Source organism: Papaver somniferum, chromosome 2 (genome assembly GCF_003573695.1).
Source record: "Papaver somniferum cultivar HN1 chromosome 2, ASM357369v1, whole genome shotgun sequence".
NCBI lineage: Eukaryota > Viridiplantae > Streptophyta > Magnoliopsida > Ranunculales > Papaveraceae > Papaver > Papaver somniferum.
In genome coordinates this window covers 194,223,133-194,241,511 of record NC_039359.1, presented here as the reverse complement: position 1 = coordinate 194,241,511, position 18,379 = coordinate 194,223,133, and positions in this window count along the sequence as shown.

The following is an 18,379-nucleotide window of genomic DNA, read 5'->3' as shown; positions in this document are numbered from 1 at the left end:
ATGCGGTTACCAAAATAAAGGATGGTGACGGTCAACGACCATCCTTCCATCTAAGATGCAAATCTTAGCCGTCCAAGGTCGCCAACCAACGCATGGTAACCTTTGGCCCAACGCCAAAACCTTTGTTTTGGCCACGCCCAAACCGCGCCAAGGCATGCCATCCATGCCACATGTGCCAATGGCATGCCAACCACCTTGCCGCGTCATACCATGCCGGCCTTCCCTGTGCGGCTACCAAAACAAAGGCTTGCGAAGATCAACGACCACTTTTCCATCTAAGATGCAGATCTGAGCCGTCCAAGGTTACCAGCTAACACATGGAAACCTTTGGCCCGACGCCAAGCCCTAGTTTGGTCGCGCCCAAACAAAGTCAAAACCCTAACTTTTGGCCGCGCCTAAACTAGGCCATATTAAAGTCGTACCGTCCATGCTTTCATGCCACTGGCTATCAATACATTCATACCAACATAACAAAGATAACTTTTGAACAAGTATGGGACAGTCACAGATTCACGGACGCAAACAACATATCCCATATCAGTTTGCAATATATAAAATCACAAAGATTAAAATTGCAAAAATCATCTTCCAAAAACTTAGAATTTAAATAAATAAATCTAAAAACATTAAACATGAAAATCGTTGGACATAGCTATGTGTACTCACAATAATGGCTATTCCAAACCCTAGTAATCCTTCTAAAAACACAAGAAATAAATTCTCGTAAGAAGTTTCCTAGACATAAAGACAAACTCGTAATGCAAATACAAGATGATTTGTCCTTAGAGGATAGAATCAATCTTTTTCGCCCGGATTTACACCAAAAATAGCTACCAAAGGCGTATAAAAAGATTTTCTTAACAAAGAAGAACATACAAAGTCATTAACGACCATGCACCATAGTTCACATAAAATGATTGTGAACATTCAAGAATCCCATAGTAATGCGTACTACTTCCCATTCTTGAACTTAATTCTTTGTGATTCACCAACAATATTCTTGTAAAATCTACAAATGAGCTTAGAACAGTATTACTCCAAGAGTCCAAGTGCCCAAGTCCAAGAGAAGTGGAACAAGTGCGATGAAACAGAGCAAAACACTCAAAACAAGAGACAGGACAAACATCAGTCTTAGCTCATCCAAATTCAAGAATTCTCATCTTCAATTTGAAGAGAATTCAAATAAGAAGATAATGCAAAAAGAATGAGGTCATTCCGAGTTCAGATGAAGAAAATATGGCCAAAACAAGTTTACCGAATATCGAGGTCCACATGTAAGTATGCATACAGGTAAGCAAACGGATTTTCAGTATGCAAACTGGTAATGCAGACGAATTTCCCTGGATTTTATTTAAAAACCTCATTTGTAAACTGGTATGCAAACACGTATGCATACCTGAAGTGTACCATGAAGGCCAAAACATCTCGAACAACTATTTTCAAACCGGAACATTTAAGAACCTTAAACACCAATCAAGTTAGGTATACATGAACGATACACAAGGTACATATATCATCATAAAACTTGATCAAGTTTAGAGACATACCTTTTTAGAAGAATCCGATCGAATTCTACAGCGTTACCAATTAAAATTGTTAGAGCAGTCCGCGAACTTGAGTAGGTTATGTCTAAAAACGATCTTTAGTGAACTTATCTTTATAAACTAAGGAATGCAATTGCAAACAGTGGATATAGAGTTCGTGAACCGATTCATGTGAATCAAATCGTTTTTGCTTCAATTGTGTCTTGTGTAGTACATAAGATTTCCTTGCAATTGAACAACTCCCTAACTAGTTTATTTGAGTCATTTGAACTAGTTATGGTGAAGAACAATATGGTTGATATGAAAGTGATCATATGGCTAACCATTTGGTTAACTATTGCTGAACCAACTAATGTACAAGTTTGGGTTCGGTTACACAAGCCCAGGAACGCGCAATTCATTTGTGTATAACAATCTATGTTTTCGATCTAACGGATGTAAATATTAGCTTGAATCTAAATCAGGTTTTCATCTAACGGTGAATATTGAATGCTTTGTTACCAAGCTAACATTGATTGCAAACCTGGTTTGAAAGACTATATAAGGGAGAACTCTAGCAACTGGGAAACCAAATTCACACACATTCTGTGTGATACTAGTTGTGCTAAGCTAGAGTCGATTCTCCTTTAACCTTTGGTTTCTTCTTCTAAACCAGGTTAACGACTTAAAAACTACATTGGGATTGTGAAGCCAGACCGATACTACTTTTCTTGTAGTTGTGTGATCTTATCTTGTTGTTTCTATCGTATGAGTACAATTTTAATAATTGGGTTGAGATTTCTACTCCGATAGGCAAGATAAAAAGTAATCACAAACATCCTTGTATCATCGTTTGTGATTCCACAATATCTTTTTCCCTACGTCGATTAAGACTATTGTGAGGTGATTGATAATACTAGGCTGTTCTTCAGGAATATAAGTCCGGATTATCAATTTGTTCCTGTTCACCTTGATTTATGAAAAGACGGAACAAAACTCGTAGGTATATTCATGGGAGACGGATTTATCTATTATCATAGACTTTTCTGTGTGATACAGATTTGTTTATTAAAGTCTTCGACTTTGGGTCGTAGCAACTCTTAGTTGTGGGTGAGATCAGCTAAGGGAATCAAGTACGTAGCATCCTGCTGGGATCAGAGACGTAGGAGCATAATTGTACCTTGGATCAGTGTGAGATTGATTGGAGTTCAACTATAGTCCAAACCGAAGTTAGTTTGGAGTAGGCTAGTGTCTGTAGCGGCTCAATACAGTGTGTGTTCAATATGGACTAGGTCCCGGAGTTTTTCTGCATTTGCGGTTTCCTCGTTAACAAAATTCTGGTTCTGTGTTATTTTTATTTCCGCATTATATTGTTTATCTTTATAGTTGAAATATCACAGGTTGTGCGTTAGGTTCAATCAATTATAATATCCAACCTTTGGTTGTTGATTTAAATTGATTGACACTTGGATATTGGTCTTTGGTACCATCCAAGTTATCTCTCTAGTATTTGATAAAGACTCGCATATTTATATTTGCTTGAGTATAGATCAAATCGAGAGATTGAGATATTAACTTTTGATATACTTTTATCTAGATTGAGTCTGACTGTCTAGTTGATTCTCTATAAAGTATATTGGAGTTTGTCTATACAGATTGCTAAGAGAAGTATTGGGTGTGGTTGTTGTACCCCCTCTTTTTCAATTGTTATCAGAGCAGGAAAACACGTTAAAGACCTTATAAGTCTGTGTTTGTAGCGATCTGATTATGGACGCGTCTATCTCTAATAACGTACCAGTTCAGAAATTACCAGATGATTTTAAAAGCTTGGATTCACCCGAGAGAACTGTCACATCTAAGTCAATATCTAAACATTCTCTTGATCTAAAAATTGTTGATTGACAAACTCTCTTAGAAGAACAGTTGGATGAACTTTCTGATGAAGGTGATTCAGATATTGATAGAGATATTGATGAGGAAGTCTCATAGTATGTAAGTTTTTGGATTCGTGGAATATGAAGAAGATTACAACTTTTCATGTCTCACCTCTTCTGACTCCTCTCTGTCGAGAAAACAAGAAAGAAGATGTTACGCAGGTGTTTATTTTTTGAATCGTTCTAACGAATCGATCCTCAAGGATTCTGAGGAAAACCTATGTATGAAGTCAGTTGAATGTGATAATCTTTATCAAAATTACTTTTTGTTGGAAGAGAAACTTGCAGAATCCGAAGCAAGGTTTAACTCTCAACAAATTAGTTTTGATGACAAAGAAAGTGCTTGTCTCGCTCGAGAAAAACGCCTTGAGGATGATTTAGCTGCTGCTCTTGATAAAATAACGATGTTGGAAGATGACTTGAAAAAGTTCAATACTAGTTCAAGCAAATTAACCACTATGCAAGGAGCAAGTAAAAATCATCGTGATACGCGAGGATTGAGCTATAAGGGAATAGATGCTCCAAATATTAGCAAAGAGGTAAAATTTGTCAAGACTAGTGATTCTTCTCAACAAAAGGTTTCCACTGATGGAAAAAGTGAAATACCTTCACCGGCAGTTAAGGTTCAAAAGAGAAAAGTATATCAACCTCCAAAACCAGCACACATGAATCCGGTAAGAACGTTCCTTATATTTGTCATTATTGTGGAAACAAAGGTCACCTATAAAGGAGATGTCGTTTTCGTATAAGGAATGAAAAACTTCATGATATTCTTGTTTGGGTGTCAAAAGAAGTGATTAAACCGGGATCATATGTTAAGGCTAACACTCTCGACATTACGGGTTGTAAATGTCCAACCTTTAGGCAAAGGAATCAGTGCTGTGATAATCCTAGATTTTCCTATAAACGTCATACGAAGTCTTTTCACAATCGTAATGGTTATCAAAAGGATAACTTCGTAAAGACTAAGACAAGATCCGATGCTCCCAATTGGAGAAAGACTAACTTGAAAAAGAATAGTCAATCCAATTCTCTTTCGAGAAATCTTGAAGAGTAATGGGAAGAAGGTTCCAGTTGTTCCCAAACGCACTCAGAAGTGGGTACCAAAGAAATTCAATGATGCTTTGAGTATGAAAAGGAATGATCTTCCAGAAAATTCCATGACTATGGAGAAGGAAGTATCCATGATGTTGGAACTTAACAAGTTTTTTTGGAAAAATGGAATTGGATGTGAAAGGTTTTAAAAGTGATCTCTTTCATGACAATCCAAAGGTCACTTGTGGTGAGCAAGACATTGTTCACCCCAACGCAACTTGATTGTGTTGTAAGTGCATCATCACCAAGGAATGCTCTGCTATGTATACGGTGAGGGAATCACGAGAATTGGGGCACACATATTATGTTCGGTAAGGCTGTAAAATTCGACTGGATTCTTCTAAAAAGGTATGTCTATAAATCCGAGAAATATTTGTGTTTTTATAATGATCCACATACCTTTCTTATCGCTCATTTCTACCTAACTTGATCTGTGTTTAAGGTTCTTAAATGTTTAGGTTTGAAAATAGTAGTTCGGGATGTTTGGACTTCATGGTACACATACCTGGTGTGCATACCATCATTTAAATTCAAAATCCAGGGACTAAAGTACGCATACCTGTTTGCATACTGCTCCAGGTCATGAAAATTCGTTTGCAAACCCGTACACATACTTGCATGTAGACGTTGATATTCGGTAAACTTGTTTTGGCCGTAACTTCTTCGTCCGAACTCGAAATGACCTCATTCTTTTTGAATTCTCTTCCTCTTTGAGTTCTATTCAAAATGGATATGAGAATTATTGTATTTGGATGAGTTAAGATTGGTTTTTATCTCTTCTATTGTTTGTGAGTGTTTTGCTCCGTTTCGTCGCACTTGTTCCACTTTTCTTGGACTTGGGCACTTGTTATTCGTGGAGTACTACTCTTCTAAGATCATTTGTAGCTTTTACAAGAACTTTTTTGGTGAATCACAAATAAGTAAGTTCAAGAATGGGCAGTAACACGCATTACTATCGGATTCTTGAATGTTCACAATCATTTTATGTGAACTATGGTGCATGGTCGTTAATGACTTTGTATGTTCTTCTTTGTTCAGAAAATCTTTTTATACGTCTTTGGTAGCTATTCTTGGTGTAAATCCGGGCGAAAAAGATTGATTCTACCCTCTAAGGACAAATCATCTTATATGTGCATTACGAGTTTGTCTTGATGCCTAGTAAATCTTCTATTTTTCTTGTTTTGCTTAGAAAAATAACTAGAGTTTGGAATAGCCATTAGTGTGATTACACATAGCTATGTCCAACGTTTTCATCTTCATGTTTTTAGAATTATTGTTTTAAATTTAAATTTGTTTGGAAGATGATTTTTGCAGTATTAATTTTAATGGTTTTATATATTGCAATATTGTTATGGGATATGTGTGTTTACATCCGTGAACTTGATTGTCCCATACTTTGTCAAAAGTAAAGTCGTTTGTGAGTTGATATGCAAGTATTGATAAAAGAATGAATTCACTTTTGACAAATACAAAAGTTAAGCCTATTATGTCAATTTTTGATGGAAGATATGTTAAAATCTTTTGTGTTCAAGGATTATGTCTATTGGATGTCATTGTGCAAATGGTGATGAAAAATAGAATAATCCTTGATTATTCCACAGTATTAAGTCGATGTCCGATCCACAATTTGTGTACATACTGCTTTGTTCTATAAGGTGTCTTATGTTGAGCTCTATCGACTGAGTCATTGTTTTGGCATGGTTGTTGTTCCATGAGATACTTTTTGTCGAGTATGACCAATTAAATTGATTACTTTTGTGATTAGTTTGATTGTGTATTTCGATTAGATTAATTACGGGTTTTCTTGTGATTAATCTAATTGAGTGTTTTTAAGTATCCATAAGTTTACTTGTGTTGAGCATTTCCAATTAAGTAAATCATGGGTTCTCTTATGATTAATTTAATTGAGTTTGTTGGATTCAAATTCATACTTGTATGTGATTTGATATGTCTAAAGAAATCCTTCTTTTATTTTTGAAATTAAGGTCGCTCTTGTTGTTCTTTCGGGAATGACATATTATGGGGGAGACTTCTTTTGAACTTGTGCTTAATTGCCAAATCTTTGTGGGGAGTGCAACTGTGGAATATTTTAGGGGTTATCTTGTATCTTAATAAAATCCTTGATGAATGCATTTAGCTTCGGCTTTATGATTGCATCTAAATAAGATGATATATGCTTTCTTTTGGTCATGAAATGTCTCTTTCTGAAATTTCATTAGGATCCCGTTCTTGTACCTTTGCCAATTTTATTGACAAAAAGGGGGAGAATTAATATGTAGTTCACACTACAAATACATATGGTTTTCGGATCATTATGTAAGGGGGAGTGGTTTCCATGAGAGATGGAGTATTGACTAACGGGGAGTGATATATCACCATAGTATTATTGTTAAAGTTTTGATACAATTGAACTTTGACGTTGTGTAATGATACTATGACATTGTATAACAATGATTGAGAACTCTTGTTTTCTCGTTGTTATAGCTACGGATTTTCAACAACGATGATGCTAAACTTACAACCTTTGGGATCATTGGAGTACTTGGGAGTGACGAAGATTTTAAGTAATGTTGAAGATTAGGTATGTGGAATAGGAGCTACAAAAGTTTATTTATATATTTTTTGTATTCCATATGTATTGATAGTTTTGTCAGAAAAATTGACAAAGAGGGAGATTGTTAGAGCATTTCTCGGTCGAACTCGCATGCGTTGCTATCTCAAGCATGTTTGTCAATGTTAGTGATCAAAACTATAAGTCGTGATTTCTAGTCTACTATAGCTAAGGTCTCGGACTAGGATAGAAAGTTTATTTGAGCTCAAGAACTCCATGGCAGTCATCATACAAGACGAAGGACTACTCAAGGAACTGGTAGATCTTCATCGACTAAAGGTATGTGGAGACTTGAACTTATCTATCACTCAAAAGTCTATTTATCTCCTATCTTGAGACAAAAGTCGTTTTTCTATATAGACTTAGATTATAGACATTTGGTATTTCGAGCTGAGTTTATCTCGCTTATCTATTTCTCGAAATATGTGTTGGTAAAGCTTTCTCTTTAGCCAAGTTCATTTTTACCTAGTGACGAAAGTCATGTTATGTTTCAATCACTTTGAAAATTGCTCTGATGAAAAATGGTTTGTGAATAACAAATATATAACGTTCTCTGAGAATGTTTCAATGATTGAAATGAGAGTTTAGACTATATAACCATTTGAAGGATATAAGCATTGTTGTGGAAACACATATATATATATATAAGTCCTTATTGCTTGAACCGAAGTTTGCGAACTTTGTTGATCAAGTGAACCGGAGAAGTGCATGATCTAAGTCCGCGAACTGGCAAAGTTCTCAAACCCGAGAATTTCTGCTAGAGTTTGTAAACTTCATCCGGGAACTTAAGTCTGCGAACCCAGTCCGCGAACTTGAGTAGGTTATGTCTAAAAATGATGTTTAGTGAACTTATCATTATAAACTAAGGAATGCAATTGCAAACCGTGTCTATAGAGTTCATGAACCGATTCATGTGAATCAAATCGTTTTTGCTTCAATTGTGTCTTGTGTAGTACATAATATTTCCTTGCAATTGAACAACTCTCTAACTAGTTCATTTGAGTCATTTGAACTAGTTATGGTGAAGAAGAATATGGTTGATATGAAAGTGATCATATGGCTAACCATTTGGTTAACTATTGTTGAACCAACTAATGTACAAGTTTGGGTACGGTTATATAAGCCCAGGAACGTGCATTTCATTTGTGTATAACAAGCTATGTTTTCGATCTAACGGTTGATAAATATTAGCTTGAATCTAAATCAGGTTTTTATCTAGCGGTGAATATTGAATGCTTTGTTACCAATCTAACATTGATTGAAAACCCGGATTTGAAAGACTATATAAGGGAGAACTCTGGCAACTGGGAAACTTAATCCCCACACATTCTTTGTGATACTAGTTGTGCTAAGCTAGAGTCGATTCTCCTTTAACCTTTGGTTTCTTCTTCTAAACCAGGTTAACGACTTAAAGACTTCATTGGGATTGTGAATCGAGACCGATACTACTTTTCTTGTAGTTGTGTGATCTGATCTTGCTGTTTCTATCGTACGAGTAAAATTGTAATAATTGGCTTGAGATTTCTATCTCCAATAGGCAAGATAAAAAGTAATCACAAACATCTTCGTCTCATCATTTGTGATTCCACAATATCTTTTTTCGCTGCGCCGATTAAGACTATTGTGAGGTGATTTATAATACTAGGTTGTTCTTCGGGAATATAAGTCTGGGTTATCAATTGGTTCATGTTCGCCTTGATTTATCAAAAGAAGAAACAAAACTCGTAGGTATATTCGTGGGACACGGATTTATCTATTATCATAGTTTTTTTTTGTGATACAAATTTGTTTATTAAAGTCTTCGACTTTGGGTCGTGGCAACTCTTAGTTGTAGGTGAGATCATCTAAGGGAATCAAGTACGTAGCATCATGCTGGGATCAGATACGTAGGAGCATAACTGTACTTTGGATCAGTGTGGGATTGATTGGGTTTCAACTACAGTCCAGACCGAAGTTAGTTTAGAGTAGGATAGTGTCTTTAGCGGCTTAATACAGTGTATGTTCAATCTGGACTAGGTCCCGAGATTTTTATGCATTTGCGGTTTCCTCGTTAACAAAATTCTTGTGTCTGTGTTATTTCTATTTCCGCATTATATTGCTTATCTTTATAATTGAAATATCACAGGTTGTGCGTTATGTTCAATCAATTAGAATATCCAACCTTTGGTTGTTGATTTAAATTGATTGACACTTGGATATTGGTATTTGGTACCATCCAAGTTATCTCTCTAGTATTTTATAAAGACTCGCAGATTTCTATTTGCTTGAGTATATATCAAATCGAGAGATTGAGATATTAAATCTTTGATATACTTTTATCTAGATTGAGTCTGACTGTCTAGTTGATTCTCTATAAAGTATATTGGAGTTTGTCCATACAGATTGCTAAGCAAAATATTGGGTGTGGTTGTTGTACCCCCCGCTTTTTCAAAAATCATACTCAACTTAATATGTATGCCCCGTTCTTGTGCTTCCCTCACCGTATACATAACAGGGCATTTCTTGGTGAGAATGCACTTTCAGCATAAACAAGCTGTGTTGAGGTGAACAATGTATTTCTCACAATGGAACTAAGAAAGAGTTTCTTTCCAGCAACTCTTACATCTTTTATTGCTGAGAAACACCCAAGGAACTGTTTTTATAAGTCTATCAAAGAACTTCAAGAGAACCCAAAAGGATTTGTGTTTCTGATTTCTTGTTTTCTAACTTATAAAAAACAGTTTCTGCAGATAGTTTTTAGTGCTTCAAAGGAAAACTCTTTTGATAAAAAGAGACTTCCTAGATTCTTCATAAAAGAAGACAATATTATTATCTTGATAGGAAGTATCAGAAATTGAGCAATGAATCGATTCATGCTTTGAAGTGACATACTCAGATGACTGAGATTTAAACTCCTTTTGTAAATCGTTTAGTTTGTTACAACTGATTGGATTACACAGAGGAGGAGCATTACTCTTACTGATAAACAAATCAGTATTAACCTCAACATAAATATTATTTATCACAACTTGATTTAGCATGTCAAGATATTCTTGTTCATTCTGGAGATACATATCAACATCAAAAGATAGGCTTTCAAGTTCCTTTTCAATTCCTGAAAGAACTTCAAGGGATTTTAAACCCGGTGGAGGTTTAAACAAAATTTCTTCAATGGATTTAAATAAATCAGACATGGAAGCAACTTATGGAATCCCTGGATTTGGTGGTACATTTATTGAGATAACACTTATGTCCAAATCAGATCACTACAAACACATACTTGTAAGGTCTTTAACGTATTTGCCTTCTCTAATACCAATTGAAAATGCGGGGGTCTAACAACCACACCCAACAATTCGTTTGGAAATCTGAGAGGACTTTCTCCAATATACTTTCTAGAGAATCAACTACACAGTCAGACTCAATGTAGTGTAAAGTATATCAAAGAGTTTAATATCTCTAACCCTTAATTCAATTCGCAATCAGCAAATAGAAATATGCGAGCCCAATTGAATAAGAGGAGTAACTTGAACGGTACCAAATACCAATGTTCAAGTGTCAATCAATGTAAATCAACAACCCAAGGTTGTATATTCTAATTGATTGGTCTTAACGCACAATCTGTGATATTTCAATTATATAACAAAATATAATGCGGAAAAGAAACAACACAGATACCAGAATTTTGTTAACGAGGAAACCGTAAATGCAGAAAAACCTCGGGACTTAGTCCAGATTAAACACCACACCGTATTAAGCCTCTACAGACACTATCCTACTACCAATTAACTTCGGACTGGACTGTAGTTGAACCCTAATGAATCTCACACTGATTCAAGGTACAGTTGCGCTCCTTACGTCTCTGATCTCAGCAGGATACTACGCACTTGATTCCCTTAGCTGATCTCACCCACAACTAAGAGTTGCTACGACCCAAAGTCGAAGACTTGATAGACAAATATGTCTCACACAGAAAAGTCTATAGGATTGTATAAATCTGTCTCCCACAGAAATACCCAAGAGGTTTTGTTCCGTATTTTTATAAATCAAGGTGAACAGGAACCAATTGATCACCCATACTTATATTCTCGGAGAACAACCTAGAATTATCAATCACCTCACAATAAACTTAATCGACTGGCGAAACAAGTTATTGTGGAATAAAAAACGATGAGACGAAGGTGTTTGTGATTACTTTTCTATCTTGCCTATCGGAGATATAAAATCTCGAGCCAATTATTTCAATTGTACTCAACACGATAGAAACAGCAAGATCAGATCACGCAATTACAAAGATAATAGTTGGGTCTGGCTTCACAATTCCAATGAAGTCTTCAAGTCGTTAACCTACAGGGTCTCGAGAAGAAACCTAAGGTTAAAGGAGAATCGACTCTAGTTATGCAACTAGTAACACACGGGAGGTATGGGGATTAGATTTCCCAGTTGCTAGAGTTCTCCTTCATATAGTCTTCAAATCAGGGTTTGCAATCCAAGTTCCTTGGTAACAAAGCATTCAATAATCACCGTTAAATGAAAAACCTGATTCAACCAAGCTAATATATTTCAACCGTTAGACTGAACTTAGTTTGTTACACACAAATGAAATGTACCCTCATTTAGGTTTATGTAACTGTACCTAAACGTATACACCATGTTGGTTCACAAATAGTTAACCAAGGTTAGCCATATGATTACTCTCATATCAACCTTATTCATCTCAACCATAACTAGTTCAAATGACTCAAATGAAACTAGTTAAAGAGTTGTTCAATTGTTATAGAAAACAAAATTGAAACCAAATCGGTTTGATCAACTTGAATCAATCGTGAACATTATAGCCACGACAAAGATTGCATTCCTTATGATTTAAATGTTTAAGTCCATGAACTGACTGATTTGGAAAAGTAACCAGCTTAAGTATGCGTACGGGTATGCGTACTTAAGCAACCAGATTTGAGTTTGTTTAGTTTGCAAACTCAGCAGAAATTTTCCGTTCGAAAACTTCCGCCAGTATGCATACTTAAAGTGACTAGTTTAGGAGTTTGTAATTCCCAAACTTAGCATATATTTTCGGTTCGAAAACTTCCGCCAGTATGCGTACGGGTACGCATATTTAAGGTGACTAGTTTATGAGTTTGTAATTCCCAAACTCATCTGATATTTTCGGTTCGAAAACTTCCTCCAGTATGCGTACGGGTACACATACTTATCTTCAAGATATTAGCATTCTTTTATAATGACAATAGCCGTTTTCACACACTATTAGCATCAAAAAAATTTTCAAGATATTGAAATAATTATTATCGAAACATTCCAAGCCTACATCAAATGATTGTATCACACAAACCATGTAAGATGTTACTCGGAAATTTTCTCATGATATAAGATGAACTTGTTCGAAGCGAAAGCTTACCAACACATATTTCGAGAAATATGTAAGGGAGATATACTCAGCTCGAAATATCAAATCTCAAATATGTATATAGAAAACTATCTAACACGACTTATGTCTCAATATATGAGATAAAAGAAATAGACTTTCCAAGTGATAGATGAGTTCAAGTCTCCACATACCTTTTGTCGAAGAAGTTCCAAAAGCTCCCCTTAGTAGTTCTTCGTCTTCAAATGATGAACTCTGTGAAATATAAGCTCAACTACACTATCTATGTCCTAGTCCAAGACATCTATAAATAGGCTAGAAATCAAGACTTATAGTTTTGATCACTAACATTGACAAACATGCTTGAGATAGCAACGTGCGAGTTCGACCGAGCAGTGCTCTAACACATTAAACTTTGTATATAATACATCGACATGATCATATGAATGCTATTGTGATTATGTATGGGTATGAATGAAGATTTCATCCTAGAAAACAATGTTTTACACTCGTTTAAAGGAAGTAAATTCATAAACTCGTTTTGTGAATCGAAAGGGAAATCGCTAGGCTTATTGGTATTGTTATTCATATAAATCTATTTTGAATTACCAATATGTGTGTTTAGTATAACCGCTCATAAACTTGTTTATGTATCTTGGTAAAACTATTCACAAGGCCTAACTTATGTATTGGTATGACTTTTATTAGTGAAACCGATCTTAAGTAATCACTCAAGATGGTATGACCGATGCCTTGTAAATAACAACTTTATCTAGCCATTGGGGAATCGATCCTAGTAAGAGATGCAACAAATTTACAAGAGGGAATCGATCTTTGTAAGAGGTACAACACGTTTTTAGTCGATGGGGGAACCAATCCTATGAACATGTGAAACAAGTTTGTAGTTTTGGGGGAACCAATCCTATGGACATGTGCAACCGAATACAGGTAGTTACCATAAGTTGTGGGGAACCGACCCTAGTACCTAGTCAACTGAATTTTGGTAACTAGCGTGACTATGCACAATACTCACATGGAGGTAGAACCGAACTTGTTTTGGTAGAACCGTGAAACCCATAATTGGTGATTTGATAGGATAATCAATCACATAGTTCCTAGATTCAGACGAATCAATTCTAAAATTGTTTGGAAGTGTGGAAAATCGTTTCCAAGATTGTTAGTATGAAAGAGAACTTGCAAAGTAAAGATGTCGATATACTTTGAACATGTGAAGTAACTCTTATCATTAATTGTTCAAAGATATTCCTTAATAGCTAAAGGAGAATCCCAAGGTCGAAATAAATTGAGAATCTTTTAATTAAGGTTTCTTAGTTTTTATATGGTATTTAATTTCAGCAATTAAATGCATATCTTTAGAAAAATAATAATTAGTAATGTGCATTTACTGATTATAGATTTTTCTATTGGGATTTCGGTCAATTATTTGGACAGTACATTTCCAGGAGTTATGAAAACGTATTTTGTGTTTATTGCATATCTTTGAGAATATTCGGTTTTGGAAATTCCTTGGTGTCCAAACTTCCTTGTCTATAAATATTGAAGTTTGCATTTCTAGCAAACTAATCTAAGAGCCAGAAAAACTACCTAGTTATGTTGTTACTGGTTGAGCCGCCTATTCGGAGAGGAAAATAACCTAATTAGGCGAAATCTCTTACGGCCGCTCAGTTTAAAGACTTCTTTGGGATTGAAAAGATCTATTAGTACCATTGGTGGGAAACTAGATAATTGCAGTTTATTATTAGTTTTCGATTGATTCGATTGACTAACGGTTGTTGAAATTTGATTGGACCTAGTTTGTTTATGCTTGAGAATCTTCTCTTCTGATATAAGATTCACTGAAACTAGATCGAAGTTTTGACGGGGATCTTTAGACTGTTTGTAGATCTAAATACATCTTGTGATAATCCAATGTTAACAGACTCCGTTCTATGTGTGATTGATCACAATAAATTTAAGTTGATTGTGTGCAGGTACTGATTGAAGATTAAAGAAGATTTGAAGACAAGAAGACGTTTTGGGTTCATAATCTTTGGTGTGCACAATTAGAGCTGCACAAGACCTTCCCAACTTACCCGAACCCCCCCCCGTACCCACTAAACCCGTGTGTTTTTAATCCGAACCCGCCCGTTGTGGGTGCAGGGTTGGTTATGAAAATAAAAGGCCTCTATAGTTGGGTTGGTAGTTGGTATTAGCTAAAACCCGCCCGAAAAAACCCGCTATAGTTGGGCTGGTAGTTGGTTCTTTTCATAGTACACTAGTACTTGTTTAAGCTTAACAATGAAGACTTATGTTTATGGTTTGATTTTTTAAATAATTAAGAACTTAAGTAAGAAGTATGTTTAAACTTTAAAACATGTGTGTGTGAATATGATCATTGAATATAAAGCAGGTACAAATATAAATCATACAGGTGAACAACTTTCAGAAAACATTGAACTACAATCTGAAGCGGGTTTAAACCCGAACCCGACAGACCCGTAGCGGGCGGGTCAAAAACCCGCCTGATGTTTGTGGGTGCGGGGTTGGTTATGAAAGTGAAAACCCGCTATAGTTGGGTTGGTAGTTAGTATTAGTTAAAACGTGACCCGCCCGACCCATGTGCAGCTCTATGCACAATACTTGTTTCGGCTAGAAAGGGATCCAGCTATAATCGGTTTATATTTGTGATAACCTTGATTGATTAGTTGAGTATATCGGCATCAACACACTTCTTTGTGATTAATAGTATTGATTGCATAGTCTAAAAATTACTTCGGTAGTTGTTGAGAGATTGATCTAAGGACCCTACAAAGGAGTTTATTGGTTAAACGGAAGAGCCTTTGTCAGACTCATATCACGTTGTTTGAAAATAGTTGTTACCGAACATATTTGTTGTTCCTTTACTGTTTGGAATACGGACCAAAGGAATTGTTCCAAGTGCGTGACTTATTAACAAGTTGGAGGCACAGGGATACTGAGGGAACTAGGTGAACTGTAGGTTTAGTTGCTTGGTCTCAACTATACGAAGTTGGTTTGATTTTGTATAACGTCTTAATTCTGAGAGTATTCAATTATGGACTAGGTCCCGGGGTTTTTTTGTATTTGTGGTTTCCTCTTTACCAAAATCTTGATGTGTCTTTTACTTTTCCAATTTCCGCAGTTATAATTGTTTATTATAATTAGAAGTAAAATACACAAACGTTAATTCATATTTTACTTGATAGACAATCCCTGGAGTTTGGTTAAGTCCGAACTTATTATCAAGTAAACATACTTCGTTGTTATATTGTGTCGATCTTGTATCCATAGACGATCGCATAAAGTGTGGACCGATTAGTTATATTGTCTCGACCAAGTCCATAGACAATCACTTTCGGAAAAGGACTTATAGGTGGAAATTTTTTAGATTGAGGTATATTTGGGTACTCTCGTCTTTTCAAAAATCATTATCTGAAGATGAGAGGAATGTTGGGATACCGACACTAGTTTGAATTTTAGTTTCGGTAATTTTTGTAGAAGTCTATCTATTTTAGGAATTGAGTATATCTTTCCTTATTTTGTTTTAGCTTAGGACTCAAGTTTTTATCTCTATATAAACAGTTTGTTCTAGAGTTTATTATTCATTCAATTATCAATACAAAATAGCTTTGCTAAACTGAGGTGGTTGATTCCCAATCAAAGAATCGTTGTCTGTTGGTAATATTAGGTTCATGTGTTAGGTGCAGGTTCCTATCAGCTGGCAACCATAGAATCTATGGGGAGGCAACCTATTACACAATTTATTCATAATAATCAGTATTCCCCTGGATTGTGCCTGTTGTAGATTGATATCCAATCATAATGGATAAAGAACACCACATAAATATCCAATCATGAAAATATCTGCATCAATCATAAAATTAGATAAAGAACAACAAAATCGATTTCAATAGCAGATAAATACACTGAACTACCACGAGTATTAGAGATCCCCTTATATGAAAGGACAACCCTGGAGGATGCAAAAAAAAAAGTTACAAATCCAGAACTGCATTATACAGAATCCGAAAATCAAAACCTTGCTTGGATACAGATTATGAAAAGGGTTTGGATTAAGGTTCATTGATTTATTTAATAAAGATCTTACTTCAGTGTATAACAAAATAAAAGGGTTAGGGTACATTAATTAAAGAAACAAAAATACAGATGAAGGAAAAGGGTTTACCAAGTGAGAATCGTTTTCAGCCAAAATCGCACGTACAGTAGAGTTTGCAAACTCTCTGTGGATCGTTACCAAGCTCTAGAACTTTAGGAGAATAGGGTTAGGTCTAGAGTTTACGAATAGTTAAGGGTGAGATCAATGATTTTTTTGATTGCAATTATCTGCACAATTTGTGTACTCACCAACCTCGTATTTTCAAAGTCGTGTTTCCAATTTCTACGCATCTATCACTATCAATATACCATCTTATAACTTTGTTTTTTTGTGGTTTTTTTTTTGGTTTCGTTACTTTCGTATTGAAGAGAAGTTATTTTTTTTTCTCGGTGTGCAAACCGTTTTTAATTAAAAATCGATTTTCACTGTTACGTTAATAGAATTTGAGGATCAGTGGAATGAAGCAATTTCAAGGGGGCGGCGACGCTCAACCAAGGGAAATAACCTTAATACTTTATCCAGAAATACTCTTGTTGGGAAGTTAAATATCTTTGATCATGAGCATGCATCCAAATCTGGGAGGGATATTGCTTCCAAAGCACAAAGGAACACTAAATTACTTGATAAAAGTATAAGTGTTGGCAACTCGAAAGTTGATCTTATAGAGACCGATTCATCAGATGAAGATCTTGACAACTCAGTTTTACTGATCACTGGACAATTAGAGATCTTCTGTTGAAGAGAAGTAAATGGTTCATCAGAGATAAACCAAGGTCATCAGCCAAACCTCACGACCGTGCCCCTCCTAAAAACAGAGACACCGTCGACACTGATGATGAGGATATGCCACAGTGCTTCAAGTATAAAGGTTTTGGTCATTTTGATAATGAGTGTCCAAATCATTGGAAATACACTGGGAACAAAGCTCTTGCTGCAACTTTTGATGAGATGTCTGATCACTATGATTCAGATGAAGATGAAAAGTCAAGTGTTGCACTCCTTTGTGAAAATATCAATTTTCATAATTGTAGCAATACATACATCAATCTTGATATTATTCCTGGAGAAACTTCGTCAATTACTATGGAGGATAAAATGGATTGTTCCCTGTCTACTGAAAATTCTATTTCACATGTTTAGGTACCGCAATTTTTTTAGCATCATGCTCAATTATGGTGTCTGAACCTTCCTCCACATTGACATATTCTTATTATAATTTTACGGCTCATGAACTCTCTATGTGTTACAAGTACAAACATAAAATAAGATATGTCAATACACTTCAATGGAGAACAAATCTATTATCAAACAATCTCAAACTTGTTCAGAAGTCTAATTCACCCGAGGTAAGTAAAAAACTCAATTCATATCCGAAAAAGTTAATTTCTAAAGAACTAATTAGACCTCTCCGGAAAAAAAAACAAGGTCTAAACATTTTGTGAAAAAGGAGTTCACCGTACAAGAAGTGTATGGTGGAGAGATTATTGTTCACCCCAACACATATTAATTGTGTTGAAAGTGCATCTTGTCTCATATGCCTGGCTTCAAAGAGACAAGAGCTTTGCACATTTCAGACCTTAGGAAAAAAAAGTTTTTTTTTCTCTTTTTTGTTGCTTTTGTTTTTGGAATTCTGTTGATCTTTTCATATCATAAATTGGTATTGAAAAGAATTTCCTTTTTCATTGAAAGGGGGTTAAAATCGATAATTCTACCTTCTTTAGG